The sequence below is a fragment of the Aquila chrysaetos genome, chromosome 1 (genome assembly GCF_900496995.4).
Source record: "Aquila chrysaetos chrysaetos chromosome 1, bAquChr1.4, whole genome shotgun sequence".
Classification (NCBI taxonomy): Eukaryota; Metazoa; Chordata; class Aves; order Accipitriformes; family Accipitridae; genus Aquila; species Aquila chrysaetos.
In genome coordinates, this window is record NC_044004.1 from 25,118,564 (window position 1) to 25,134,349 (window position 15,786).

General features: G+C 38.7%; 1 long non-coding RNA gene across 1 annotated transcript in view; it reads right to left on the bottom strand.

The window, feature by feature from the left end:
- The window catches only part of LOC115342726, a 96,580-nt gene that overhangs the window by 80,222 nt on the left and 572 nt on the right, over positions 1–15,786 (bottom strand). Inside the window, exon 2 of the long non-coding RNA XR_003923873.1 lies at positions 5,124–5,170. This is a non-coding gene — a long non-coding RNA (uncharacterized LOC115342726). The remainder of the gene's footprint in view (positions 1–5,123; positions 5,171–15,786) is intronic.

Below are 15,786 nucleotides of genomic sequence, written 5' to 3' on the forward strand. Positions count from 1 at the left end.
TGCATAGGTAAAAGCAAAAAGTTTTTTTACTTCATTCTTACTCTTTCCTGTTTGTTATGTACAAATACATAGACACTTGCAAGGAAACAAAACAGAAATATGGAAGAATGAAATATATGCCTTCTTGCTTTTATTGTGCAGCTTCTCTCTCTTTGCAATGTGGAATATCATATACATGTGCACGTACACTCATGTAAAAGAAGGAACAAAGAATTACAGTGAAATCAGGAAGTTTCAGTTCTGCCAAGGAGAGACAAGATATTCTGTGGCACTAGAGGATTTCTGAACCTACATCCTTCAACTCTTTTGTAACAGTATTCCCAGAAAATTTACTGCTAGAAAAGTTAACACAATACAGACTTAGGGTTGAATCCAAAGATACTTTTCCTTCTTTCTATGTTTATAGGGCACCTAACAAATCACAGATACGTTAGGGTCCACCAGATGCTGCCATAATATTAAACAGAAACAACTGTTTGTACTGTACAATGCAACACCTACTAACAGACAATCTGTGAAACAATTTAGAAAATTATCCAGTGCTATTCCCACCTGACATTTACTTTTTTTAAAGGAAACTTAAGAAAACCCTGACATTTTCTAATAATCTTTATCTAGCCATAATTTTGAGTTCCCTTTGTATAGCAAATGTTAAAATGGGAATGCTAAATTTTCAGCTTTAGGCTATTCCATCTGACTTCAAATACAGATATATACATGCCTGAAAAAACTGAGTCATTGTGCTAAATTTGTCTATGTGATTTCCCCCTGGGTTCAGAGTTCCCAAAACTTGAGAGCGCTCCCTCTCAGCAATAGCTAAATTTAAATTAATTTAATTCTAAGAGAGATGAAAATTATGAAACATGGAGGTTATTCTTAGGTTTTCAGCCTTTTAAATTTTTTCCTTACTGTGAAAGACTAGTTTGAATGTCCATTATAGAATTTACAGTGATAAAAGATGATCTCAGTCTTGGAAAAGCTGTGGTCATTTTGCCTTCCTCATTGTCCTACTTTCTGCCAAAACTTGTTGGCAGTAACATGTGGGATACTTTCTGGATCTACCAGAATTAACCTTTATAGTCAGTACACTGAACTTGCATCATACGTCCTTCAATTGTGAGATGCCTTTTCCACCAATGTAAAAGCTTGCATATACCATCAGCAGATTAAGACTTGTTTACCTACCAAGCATAAGACAATTTTCAGTCCCACTTCATGTACCAGTACTTACATATTCAGTACCACCTGTCATAACAAGACACAGATATATGAATGGGATACCTGTGAGTTACAGCTTTTTGCACAAATAAATATATCTTTTTCTGCTTTCCATGTCAGACTGCTTAAAGAAGTATCAAAATTTATTCCTGGTAAATAAATGAGTGAAGTCAATAGACAACAGTAATAAAATGTAATAGAACACAGGAAAAGACACCTTCTTTAGCATAAGGACATCTAATTGGAAATCACACAGTAAAATAGAGGTGTCAAGTCAATTATGATTGTAATAATTTGAAAATTATTATTACCTATCAATTCTTGACTGACAATAAGTACAGAATAGAAAAATCAGTATCTAGCATATTATTTAAAACATATATCACACATTATTGTGTGGATTCTTAATGAACTTTAATAAAAATTTTCATCACTTTTCATGAAAATTTATGATTCTTCAGTGCAATTAATACTAAAAATGAAATCACTTATATTTATTTACTTTTTGTACTCTAATTAAAAAACATAAACATGTGAAAATATTTCCTTCCTGAATTATGGCATATAAAATATGTATTAGCCTGGTAAGAACCCTATTTGGACAGTTCACTAACTGTGTTTGAAATAAAACCAGGATGTGTTGGTTACCAAAGAAGTTAGACTTTAAATTGTGGTTTGGCTATTCAAATGCCAAAATTACATTACTTTTTGAAAGGTATAGGGGAAAAATTAATCAGTCATGGTAGGTAGACAATTAATCTCAGCAGCAGATTCTTCTTCAGTTACTAAATTCCGTCATAAATCACTGGAAAGAATTTCCCTTTCTTCCCAGAAAATTGAGAAACTATGACTACGTCTAAGACTTAGGGTATGCTTGTCTTTTCAGAAAACTATCAAACTGCTTTATTTGCCTTACAATCTGAAGTGAAGCAGGACGGACTTGTATCTTTTCCTAGCTATAAAACGTTTCTACGTACTACTTTGCCACAGGCTTTGCCACAGGGGAAATAAACAAAAACATCAAAGAAATCCCGGCGATGAAACACCTGCTTAACCAAATAAATCACTGAATGCTTTTTTAACCTTTAACAGCATTACATAACTTTTACAAAGACTACTCCTGAGTAGCCCGGATCCATCATTTAGCCTCCAGTGGGTGATAGGAACAGAAATGATAGAGTTTAGCTAAACAAATGTGGAGTTAATTGGTAATGGAGATAGGTGGTTAGATCGATTTATGAGAAGATGGAAAGTTTAAGGCACCACAAAAAGAAATTTTTTCTGCAAGAAATCTCCAAGAGGCTTACAGAACTGTGAATACTGGGGGGTTTATTCCTACTGTATCATACAATGGACTTTACAGGCATTTTAGTTGAAATAGGGAATGTATGGAGCTGGAGCAGAATCCAGTAAAGAAGGATGCTTTGGAAATGGCCCATATGAGGGTTTTTAAAGCTCCTTTCCTTGTTTTCATATCTACACCGTTAATTAAAACATTAAAAATTATCTGTTCAAAACTATACCTTCAGGAAAACTATACAACCACTTCCCCTATCTCAACAGTTCCTTTATCTATTGCCATCTATTCTTTATTCAGCTCCTTAATCATTTAATCATTTTTCAGCTAGTTCCCACTTTCTCCAGCTTCAGAGTAATTTCCTCCTATGTCATTACAGTATATATTTTACTACTCAGAAATAGTACTACATACCACATAAACTCTGCCTAGCTGTCCTTATCAAAGAAAGACATTATATATTCTATCATATCCCATTTTCCAGTTCCCCATTTCTTTAAGTATTTTTCTCCCAAAGTTAGTTATATCACCTGTCAAGCTGGCCTTTCAACCTCTCGAACAAATACTTGGGAATAGCTCCTTCCAACACAACAAGATCAATGAACTACAGCAAGAAGTGATTTGTTTTAAAACCCACCCTTGTGTTTTCTTCATTTTCCTGCATTCCCAGTTAATGGCTACAGCAACTGTAGAGCTGGGACACTGCTAAGTAAGTAGAATTATGCTGTGGTTCTTGACTATCCTAACAGAGCAGACTGTCCACTGTACCTCTACCTTTGGCCACTGTACAATTCCTATTTCTGACCTAGCCTTGAAGGACTTCACTGGAAACAAATGGAGAGGGAATATAATAAAAACTAAGCAAAGGTAGTATAAAGGCAAAAATAAAAATCTAACACAAATGTTTCCTTGCATATCAAATTCTTATTTTACCTAGCCTAGCTGAAATACAATTTCATGTATAAATTTGAGGTGTGAAAATATGTTCTTATAACCCTTGCCTGTAGTTATGCAGTTAGTTTTTTGGAAGGGTTTTTTTCTCCTTATTTTATGTCTGAGGGTTTGATGTATCTCCTTTTACCTGTTTGACATTATTTTGGTTGGCTGTGTGAAGTTAAATGAGAGCGAGCTGCTAGCCATAACAAGCAGAAAACAAAGTAATGTCATCATTAGGATCTCTTCAGTCAGAACACTAGAGTTCCTCGGGGGGAAATAATTGGTGAACCAGTCAGTAAGAAATATCTTTCACCAGCCCATTTCTCAAGGTTAGAAAGACCACTGAACTGTTAAGGACCTTGGCCTGGAGGAAAATAGAGGGGAATGTGCAGCTGAAAGAGTCACAGTATTCGGGAGGAGGAAAGTCTGTCTCTGCCAAGTTAGACAGAAGCTGTTGCAATGCTGTGGTATGGAGCTAAGGTCATTTCCCGAGACTTCAGATCTCAACTCAGTGTTGCAATAGGTAAGCCCGAGGCTGTATGCATCCTATATACTTTTGCATGAATAAACAGTACATCAATTTAAAACACATTATTCTGTGTCTCTGTAATTAGTCACATGCCCAGGGCTCCTGAAGAACAGTGTCTTCTTACATTAACTGCATTGCATTCTCTTGCAGTCATACCATTTCAAACACATGAAAGAGCTCCATATTGAGACTGAGAGATTTGTGAGGATCCACAGAAAGATTTGAATATAGTAAGGACTGATATCTATAGATTGATACTTCTCTTAACAAACCACAAAGAAGGAGTACAAAGCCCTTTTCACCCCTAATCAGTCTGTGAGGACAAGCAGTGTTATCACCAAGTCATCTACCTGTGTTAGAAAGCTAACCCAAGTAAAAGAACCCACAGGACGGAGTCTAGGAGGGAGGTCACAAGTGCAATTTACCCATAAGCAGTCAAAAGCAAAAAGAGTGAAAAATGAATGATTTGACATGACAACACTGAAATGAAATAAAAAGGTAAAACAATTTATTTTGACACATTCCTGTCAAGAACAGCGTTAGAAATGATGCGGTCCCACAAGATGGTTCAGCTTTCTTTGGAAAAATGCAGTTTTGTCAAAATTGTTCAGTGTGATACTTTTCAACCAGATTTACAGCTGTGGCAGTAACTCCCTCTTGTTATTAATATCATTCTTCCATAGCATCTATCAATCTCAAGATGCTTCACTACGATAGTGAATATTATCACTAAATATCATCATTGCCCTTGTTTTACAGATGGAAAAAAGAGATACATAAGTGGGGACACAGGATATCTTACACCAGGGTGCTTCATCAGTGGAAACAGGTACAGAAACATAAGGTATGTGTCATACCTGGAGGACTAGACCATGGAGGACTACCACAGCTGTGCCATGGGCAAGCCACCTACACCACAGAGGCTGTTTACTTTGCATGCACCTGTGCATGCATACCTCTGCATACTACTGCGGCTTCCATACTCACCAGGAACTTAAGGACCTTTGGGTACAAACCTTGTTGCACCAGCCAGCTATGCCCTCGCCCCTTAGGTGAGGGTACAAATGTAAACTATTAGTAAGTTTTGTTTTACAAAATAAACAACTGTTTTCACAATGAGGAAAAGGAGGGAGACATCCTTACCAATAACAGCAGTGGTGATCTGGAGCCATATATCATTCCCCTTGGTCCTGTAAATTAAACACAGCGAGGAAGTATTGTTGGGATACATAAAACACAGCATCTCCTACTAGCCATCTTCCCATCCATCCAACCCTACAATACCTCAAAGGTCAAAGCTCCCAGTTACACTTGAGGAGTCCATGCAAGTGCTGGTGGTCAGAGGCTGGGACCACGCTAAGGCCAGGACCACGTTAAATTTTTAACAATTTAACTCTGTGGAAAGCCATATAGCAGACCCAGGTGACATCTCCTGGCACTATTTGCTAGTACAGAGTACAAGCAGCATGAGTTTATTTCCATACTTATTTTTTTTACAGAAACTCTCCAAAGTCCTTACTTTTCTAAAACAGTTTATTTGTGGACATGCCTCAGCTTTCCATGCTGAAATCCCAAGATGGGCATAATATATCTGCTTTTATCTCACATTTTTCTATTTAGACTGAGCCATGATATGCACTTATATGGTGCATTGAGCCATGCAACCCTACCTTCAGCAAAGCCAACAGACTTACTTATAATACTATTAGCTATTACTTTGATGATATTGTGTCTTAATTGACTATATTAAATGAGAGATTTCATTTTTTCTATTAAAAAAATATTTTTGTGAGCTTTCTCCCAAGGCCCAAGAGATACCTTTATCTATTTCACAAAATTTTATGTGTACCAGCCAAACTAGATCAAGATAATGCCTTTAGCAACTCCAAATTTGTTTTCCTCATGATACCATTGTTTGGTTGACCTGTAAATAAATGTTCTAGCACAGCTCTTCTCTTTGGAAGAAAACAAGCTAAAGTTTAAACCATATCAGAAGTTTAAAAATTTAAAATTAAGAGTATCACATTACAGTAGCTGAGAGTTCTGTTAAAATCAAGAACATGTTACAAATTGTTCTAGAATACACAATTTTATAATTTCACTTCTCACTGAGAAAAGGCTGATATGCCATTACTGGAGACAGCGGGAAGTACCAGATACTGCATAGTAAAAAATGTGAAACAGCAAATAGCGAGCCTTCAAATAGCACAGGGCAAACATGTATAGAAGTGTCAAATGAAACCCCAGGGAACACTATATTGAATTCTGAGTTCTTTAATAGCATTATAAGACAACATAAATAAACATGGGAAACTTAGACAAGCTAAAACCTTCTGGGAGTAACGGAATAAGAAAGATCAGCCACTAAGATATGTTTGACTACTCTTTTCATCTTCTTGATAATACTCATATCTGACAGCCTTGTAATTCTTTTTGGTTTATGCAATCATAAATAAAATCTGTTGCAGTAATCATCTTCAGTGAGGACTCTGAATCATTGTCTTTTTGGATGGTGCCATTAGTGTTGGTCTCACTTGTGTCTAGAAATGTTTTGGTTGCTAAGGAATACAATGCATTAATTAGAAATTCCACTCCAATTACAATGGAAAAGATCTGGTCTCTACTACAATAATTCACAAAACAACTTGGGGGAAAAAAAAAACCAAACCAACCAGAAAGCAATTAAAAATGAAGAACAATCCGGCATTTCTCAAATTGCAGTTCCTTAAGATCTGCTTTACTAAGTTGACTGATTTATTTTGAAAGGCCTTTCTAGAAGGGCTCAATGACACATACAGGAGGGACGTGGTGCCAGTTCGGTCAGCATGCCATTGTCAGCTTCTTCCTTGCCTGGGTCTGCTACAGGCAGGGCAGAAAATGCACAAAAGCCAACCTTTGCATCAGGGGTACTGGAAGGTCACCCATCACATCTAGGTATCTAAAAAGAGGTTTAGCTGCTTGAAGCGCAGTTTCAGCAGAAGGCTCTTAAACAGAAGGTGTGATCTGAAAGCCCCCGTTCATGAATGTCACCAATGCTTAGCATGCTGTCATAGCAGAGATCAGACACCGTTTCCCTCGTGTGACCTCAGTCAGAGAAGGCACTGAATATTCATCTTCCACACCTTGTGGCAATTATGAGGCTAAAAGCAAAAGGTGAGCTCTGGTCAGTTATTTGAAAAATTAGTAAAGGCCTCAATCTGCAACCCTGAGTAGTGTATCTGAGAACAAAAGCAAGATCTGGGACCCATCAAAATAGTCAGCCTGTCTCACTGGCTACTCATGTCTACTGGCTACTCACCTGTCCTGGTTTCGGCTGGGATAGAATTAATTTTCTTAGTAGCTGGTACAGTGCTGTGTTTTGGATTTAGTGTGAGGATAATGTTGAAAACACACTGATGTTTTAGTTGTTGCTAAGTAGCGCTTATCCTAGGTTAAGGACTGTTCAGCTTCCCATGCTCTGCCAGCAAGCAGATGTGCAAGAAGCTGGGAGGGAGCATGGCCAGGACAGCTGACCCAAACTAGGCAAAGGGATATTCCATACCATAGAATGTCATGCTCAGTGTATAAACTGGGGGGAGTTGGCCAGGAGGGGCAGATCGCTGCTCGGGCATCAGTCAGCGGGTGGTGAGCAATTGCATTGTGCATCACTTGGTTTTTTATTTTGTTTGTTTTATTTTTTATTTTATTATATTCATTTTCATTACAATTATTGTTATTATTATTATTATTATATTGTATCATTATTACCATTAGGGTTACATTTATTTTACTTTAGTTATTAAATCGTTCTTATCTCAACCCACAAGTTTTACTTTTTCTCTGATTCTCCTCCCCATCCCACTGCGGGGGAGGGGGAGTGAGCGAATGGCTGCATGGCGCCTAGTTGCTGGCTGGGCTTAAACCACACCACCATCCTAGTGCTAACTCCACCAGGTCCTCTTCTGAAAAGCCTCAGAATCTGCCTACATGGGTGGATGAAAGGGAGCTTTGGCTGCACCCTGAGCTCCGCAGACATTGCTCAATTCATTAAAGCTGCATTATTCCAGTGCTGTGGTGTGTTTACATTACTAAGGCTGAACCAGGACCCAGATCAATCACTGAAAGGTTTCAGCAGAGCTGGACTCAAAGCTAGTGTGTCCTTTCTTCAGCTCTTACCATTGTGTGTAAACTCAAGGCACAATCAGACCATCTAGTGGTAGACACATTAGAGGATGTTACCTTTCCATTTAATTAAAGAAATGGAGGGATATATTGCGGTCAGGCTTACTAATCAGTCACTGTAAAAATATCCTGGCCAAAGTCCCATTCCTTAACAATGGTAATTGCCTTGCTTTCTACACAGCTTCTAGGTTAATTGACAAAGCAAATCTAATAATTTTATTAAAGAAAAAGAATAATACTTTGTTGAAAGTAGTAACTAAAGAGTTATCATGGCTGCCATTTCACAAATAACTGAAATATTTTTTTTTACCATCTTCTTAAGGAAGCAAGGTTTCTATTTCATCCCTGTGCATATGCACAAGCAAGTGGGAATATTTATCTGTTTGTTGTTCCCCTCATGAACTCTTTCAAACCTGTTGGAAATCTTAACCAAACTTAGCAGACTGAACAGGCAGGCATTGGAATTTTTCAATCAGCAACACAGTGGAAGAGAGTGAGCCTTGGGGGGATCAGCACAGCATGAAATCACCTTCTCTTACATCACATAACATCTGTACAGGGGGAGACTTTCTGAATGTCCTAAACACAAGGAGAGCTTTGATCGACTGTAACAGACTGCTAGAATTCTGACCGCAAGACACACATCTGCCAAACTACACCTTTTTTGTTCCATTGCTGATGAAGGCACAGGCAGACATGAAGACATAGACTGCCTTCTCACAGAATACTTACAACTGCTCAAAATGGACTATGAAACATCCCCAGTGTTAACTGAGAAATAATTGCCATTTCAAAGTTAACCACCGATGTTGTAACTAGCAACTGTAGAACATAAACAAAAAAGCAGTCTTTCAAAGACCATTTATGGTCAAGTATAAGATTATCCTTACCTAAGAAAAATCCTAAAAGATGAAAGTGACTTCACACTCACATCTGCATTATATAGCTTGAGGGTATCTGATCAATTTTTCCAGCAGGGCGACTACTTCTGTCATCTCATCTATTAGACCTGAATGTCCTCCGTGTTCTTAATGGAACTCTTTGTCTTCAGTAGGTAGATATTTGATGTCATCCCATTTGCACAAATCTTTCTCTGAAATTTGTGGGGATTTGGCTACAGTTTCACCAAAATAATAACTAGGCAAAACAAAGTTTAACCATTCCGTTATTCCCTTCCTGCTCTCACTTGGATGTTTTCTCCCAGTCTAACCCATTTCTCTGCACATTCTGCATCATTGATTCCTGTGCAAATTTTTTTAATAAACTTGCTCGGGGTCACATCCAACTCTGTCTGCATCTTAATAATACCCTGGACATCTCCCTCTTTGGCTGCTGTTCAAAACCAAATGTCATTAATGGTTTTAGCTCTATTAGGTACAGGCCTGAGCTGCATATTTTATAGCAGGAAGTTCTGCACAGTTTGGTCCAGGAAGGTAGTAGCTCTCTGTATTTGAGGATTAGTTAATTTTTATTATCTTACACTCCAGGAAGAATCTCTAAATTAATAAGTCCCTCTCAGCAGCAATGATATACTCCTCCAAGGCATCTTCTAAACATGTTTCTTTCATTTCCTATGTGCTAAGAGGTAGCTGGGCTTATTAGAGATGACATGAGACGTTTCAGTTTAGCTGAGGTAACAGCCTGCTGCCTCTGAAAGAGGAGGTACTGCTGCTCTCCTTTCAGCCTCCTCACGTACTCTTGCTTCCAGATCAGTTTCAGGAAAACGGTAGAAAACTGAGAAGCTAACCTGGCAGTTAAAAACAGAAATGGAATAGCTTAGCTGATTTACCATACAATCAGCACAAGAGAAGCAGGGGAATCTGTTCCTGGAAGTGGGAGGGGAAGAGGAGACAGGAAGGGAAAGAAGACTGACAATTCCCTTGAGCTGTTAACTCAGCCTATGCCATGAAGTTACGTTGTGCAACTTTGTCCTAAAACAGCAAAAGTTATTTTACTTGGACCATACTGAACAAGGTACAGTGGGCAGTTGCTGCTCTTTTTCCTGAAATTCTGAATTAGTCTGTCCTAGCTTTCATATCATTCCATTTAGAAGGGCAGTAGAGAAGACCATAGAATGGCATGAACTCACAATCTGATCAACTTACAGGTCCCTTGTATCAGAAAAAGAACTCTAGCAAAAGCCACAAAAACTTCATAAACATGTAACTTCTTCCTTCCATTTCACTTTAAATTTTCAAAAATTATTTGCAGTGATCAAGGCAATGTATATTGCAAAATATAGCTGCATTTTCACAATTCTAAATCAAATTGAGTGAACCTTGAAATAGCAGAATCCTTTTATGATCTCTCAAAGAATCAAAAAAAAAAAACCCAAATTCACCAGTGACACTGTTACTGTTCTCTGATATTTCCTGAGATTGATTTTCAGAATAATAAATGTTTATCTGGAATTTATTTCTGCTTGTAAACAATGCTCTGTCAGAAAGCCTGCACAGTAAAAAATGCACAAGCAGCAAAGACTCATGAATTAAACAACACATTTTAATTTCTAAAGTCTGAGAAAAGCGTGTTATATTGCACACTTTCTCAGTCTGAAAACTCTACGTCATTTTCCTGTAACCTGGATGTTAAGTGTATCAGCATATATATGAAAGAAAAGGATAGATTGATGGTACCATGGCTAAAAAGCAGAATAATGCATGACAGAGAAAAGACTTGGAAACTCCTATGCACCAAATCACATCCACTGAATGCAGTAAAATATGGATATCGAGCTTTAGCAAAACACTGCTGTGCATTTGGAATAACTGGTCTCCTTTAATTAACACCTGTGTTTACCTTTGTTGCTTTCACAAGCAACGTACACCTTAGTAGTTTCCATGGGCTGCTTAGATGCAAGAACAGAACACTCTGGTTTTGAAGGCAAAACTTGACTAAAAAGGACAGTAGAACCAGTTAAAATGTCAGCAATGTATTGTTTCACTCCACATCCAAATTATACTTCAGTTGAATTTCAGCAAAGATGCCACTTGTTGCCGTGACAACAGCTGAGGCAAGATGTATCGACAAAGGAGAATTCTGCATTCCACATAAAGGACAAGTTATGTGTTAGCACAGACAAAAGAGTAGTAAATGGCCTCTCTCTTCTGAGCTTCATGAATACAAACACCTCAGAACCAGACTAGAAAGGATAGTTCTTCTGTTCAGAAAAGAGAACAATATGACAAGTCTTTGACATTGCAGATCTCCTGTTCTTGAATAGCTCACCCCTCACATTGGATCTATAAACACCATCTGTGTACACTGAAGAAACATTTCCAGAAAAAAATGAGTCATATACCAGATCTCTTGTCAGTAACACAGCAGACAGATTTGTAGCAAATGATAAATAAACCAACAATAAGCTAATATCCTAGAATTTAACGCAAGAATTATAAAGTAATTGCTTACATAAAATGCATAAGACACATTACAAGTTTATCTCCATGCTGACAAACAGTACATCTAGGTCTTTAATACGCCCTTCTTGTTTCTTACTTTACTACTGACCATGGTTAAATTGACAATTTTCAGCATACGCCATTCTTGGATTTCACTCAAAGTCTCATCATTTGAATATATATTAGACGACTTGAAAGTTACTTATTAATAAATGATCTGGCATGGCTTTCAAACTGAACAGAGGAAGGAGAAGCAGGACAGGGAACACCCACTAAACCACAGAAATTAAGAGATTTTTCTAGTTTGCATAGGTGTTGTGGTTTCAGCCCAGACGGTGACAATACACCACGCAGATGCCTCCCCCCCGGCCACAGTGGGATGAGGAGAAAATATAAAGGCAGGCTCGTGGGTCGAGATAAGGACAAGAATGGATCACTCACCACTTATGGTCACGGGCAAGAGACAGGCTCAACTTGGGGAAGAAACAAAATCAATTTAATTTACTACCAATCAAATCAAAACAAGGATACCAAGAAGTAAACCCAAACCTCAGAACGCCTTCCCCCCACCCCTCCCTCCTTCCCGGCTCAGCTCCACTCCCGGTTCTCTCTCCCTCCTCCCCCCGGCGGCGCAGGGGAACAGGGGATGGGGGTTGGGGTCAGCTCCACACACCTTGTCTCTGCCGCTCCTTCCTCCTCAGGGGGAGGAGGACTCCTCACACTCCTCCCCTGCTCCAGCGTGGGGTCCCTCCCACGGGAGACAGTCCTCCATGAACTTCTCCAACGTGAGTCCTTTCTGTGGGCTGCAGCTCTTCCTGAACTTCTCTGGCATGGGTCCTTTCCACGGGCCTATCTTCAGTCACACGCTGCTCCAGCGTGGGCTTTCCCATGGAGTCACGGCCATCTTGGGGGGCCTCTGCTCCCCCGCTCCCCTCCATGGGCTGGGGGGGACAGCCTGCCGTCTCACCACGGGCTGCAGGGGCATCCCCTCCTCCGGCCCACCTCCTCCCCCGCCTTCCTCACTGACCTCGGTGTCTGCAGAGGGGTTCCTCTCCCATTCCAATCCCCCCAACTCACTGCAGGTTCCCCCTCTTAAATCTGTTCTCCCAGAGGCACTACCGCCATTGCTGATGGGCTCGGCCTGGGCCATAGGTGGGTCCGACTTGGAGCCGGGGAAGCTTCTGGCAGCTTCTCACAGGAGCCATCCCTGCAGCCCCCTCCCCCGCTACCAAAAAAACCACGCCACACAAACCTATAACAATAGGTCAAGAGGTTTCAGGATCTAGCAAACGTGAGTGACTTGCATGAGTACATTTAGTTCTTACAGCTCATGGTATCTCCTATGACAAAATCACAGCTAAGATAGAAACAGCATTGGCAAAGCCCTGCACACGCACATACTACAGGACAAACTCTGTCCAAAAGACCTTACAAAGGCATAAACAAGACAGATAAAAGGTGGCATGACAAAGAGACCCAGAGGAGTAATTTGCCTGACTGAACCCATCATTCCTTAAACAGGTCAATCACTTCCTAGCCTCTAAGTAAATGATCAAATGCTCAAAGGACCTTTCTGCAGGGAAGCAGTTAGGAGCCCTGTGTCCTGGCTAAATCTCAGATGACGCATTCTTTCACACCCTGAATTTGCTGAGCTGAGGTCAGTTGAAATCTGAGCTTAATATATTTATATTGTTTTGCTCATTTCCTTTAATTGTTTTGTTTGCATAAGTTGTTTTTTTTTTCTAACAAATATTTCCATGAATAACTGACATGCAAGGAATTACTTATCATGAATAAAATGCTGCTTGCCATGGGACAGAGTGTAATGGCTATTGAAGACTATGCTACACGTTTAGAGTGTACTTTCCAAATATTAAAGTAAGGCCAGCTTCTGTCTCTAAACAGCATGTATCCTGAATAAGAGAGCTGGAGAAAAGAGTGCAAGTTGATCAAAGAGTACAAGAGTTGATCTCTATTTCTGAGACTTATAGATGTGTTGTAAAATTCCTGAATAGGGAGTGGCCTTATGAATCAACTCAGAAAAAGGTTTTGAAACATGGAGACAGAAGAATGCATGGAGATGACGGTATCAGGAACAAAGCATGAATTGATGAGGAAGACATCTTTTGCAAATGATGTACAGTAACAATATGAAGAAAAAGAGCTAGGTAGAAAATTAGAGGTGCAAAGTTATGCAAGACTGTTGGGAAGAAAGATTAACAAAGGATGCAGTATGAGAAAGGGGAAGGGAAGGTACGGGGAAAAAAAAAAATATATATATATAGTCAATCAGGTGACATGGGGAGATGATCCATGAATCTTTGTGTGAATAAATGCCAATCAACATGAATACAATCTGCAAAAACAACTGTCCTTCACATGAAGGATTCAACCCACCTTTCACTCCCAAGGACAATGTCCTACTTTCCAGCTTAAAGGCTATTCTAGGATGAGTAAAAGTGGGGAGAGAACTGAGATTCTGTTTGCTTTATTAGCAGAACTGACCTGGGATCAGAAAGTTTTGACTTTGGGATGTGAAGGGAAGTGAAGTCAGAGAGAGAGAACTGAATTCAGGAAGAAAAAACCATTGGCAATAATCATCATGGCAAGAGCAAAGTGATCAGCAGAAGCAAGTAAAACAAATTTAGACGTGGATTGAACAGCACAGAAGTAGAGAAGATAGACATCTGGAATGTAAGTGACAGAGTCAAGTGAATGAGAAAGGCTTCTTATGTTGCCTATTCTGAAATAAGTCATGATAAAGGGTTCAAGAAGGAAATAGGGAATTCCATTTTATAAAGATAAGATTTTATAAATCATTTTATAAAGGTTTATAGGGTGTGAGGTAAGAATATTACCTGACAAACCATGAGCAGAACTAAATAAATGACCCAAGAGTGAAAATACGTTCCTCCACAAGATACAAAAAACCCCTTGGCAATCACTAGCTACTTTTAAAGACCAGACTTCAGTATCCAAGTCAAACACTGCCCTCATCAAATTCAAAAGCTTATCTTCATCAAACAGAAAGTACTATATGCAGAAAGTACAACATCAGAGTGAGAAACAGTATTCTGTAACTTTACAATATAAAGTTTCATTAATGCAATCTCTTTCACTCTGTTCATAATTACATCTTTCATTAGCTTGTATGATGTTGAGCTTTTAGACCCTGCTTTTACTATTTTTAGCTTTGATCTAGAATTATTATTTTCTGTGTTTCAATTTTATTTTTGTCATTTTTATTACCAGCCTATTGAAATGGAGTGTTCACATTGTTCTGACTGAGCACTTAAAAGGAAACCCATTAGCAAGATGTTGAATTTGTATTTATTCTTCCTGTGGAAAACAGAGATCTAAAATATTACCCTTGTCTTCCAGTTTTATCCTTTAGCAACAACAACCCTTCTACTTTTGAAAGTTCAACAACTGAAAATGGGAAAAAATGGGAAAAAACTAAGTTTTCAAATTATAATACACAATTTTCTTGATATGGAAGACTCTTTAAGGCTAGTATTTTCTCTCTCAAATGATCACTTAACACTTTAATTTCTTACTCGGTCCTCTCCTAGTATCCTTCATCCTTTTTTATCTCCATTTATTTTTATATCACTGGAAAGCTTAATTTGACTTCTGCAAGACTGTGAAATATATAGCACCATTAGAAGCTGTTATAGAGACCACATGTGAATGAATGTTTTGTGGTGCCTATAACGTTTGTGGAAATAATCATAATTCTCTTCCCACTTTCTGGATTCAAACATGTCTCATCTTGATAGGACTGGTCTAATCAACAAGCCTGAGGCTAGTCTAAGGGGGCTTGTCAAACTGTTTTATTTAAAAATGGAAAAAAAAATTAATGAGTCACAATTGTTAGTCCCTCTTCATATAATTGTTTATATTTTAATTAATGGCTTGCTAATATCAATTACAAAAAATACATAAATTATGAAAATATCTTGCAAGGTCTGAAGCCTAAGCTTTGTTTAATCAGGTGGATATTCTCAGCACTTTGCCTTACTCTTTCTCCTCAGCATGATAAATGTTTCAGCATTTAACAGTAAATGTCACCCTGAAGGTGAAAGATATGGGTCTGAGTCCCCCCTCAGGGAAAGGGATTTAGTCTTCTATACCTCCCTCTGAAATTCTTGATAAGAAATAAGATAACCTCCCTCCTATAGTTGTGTTTTGTGGGACTCTGCTCTACTGGGTCCTATGCAGAAAATATTTTGGTTTGGATCCCA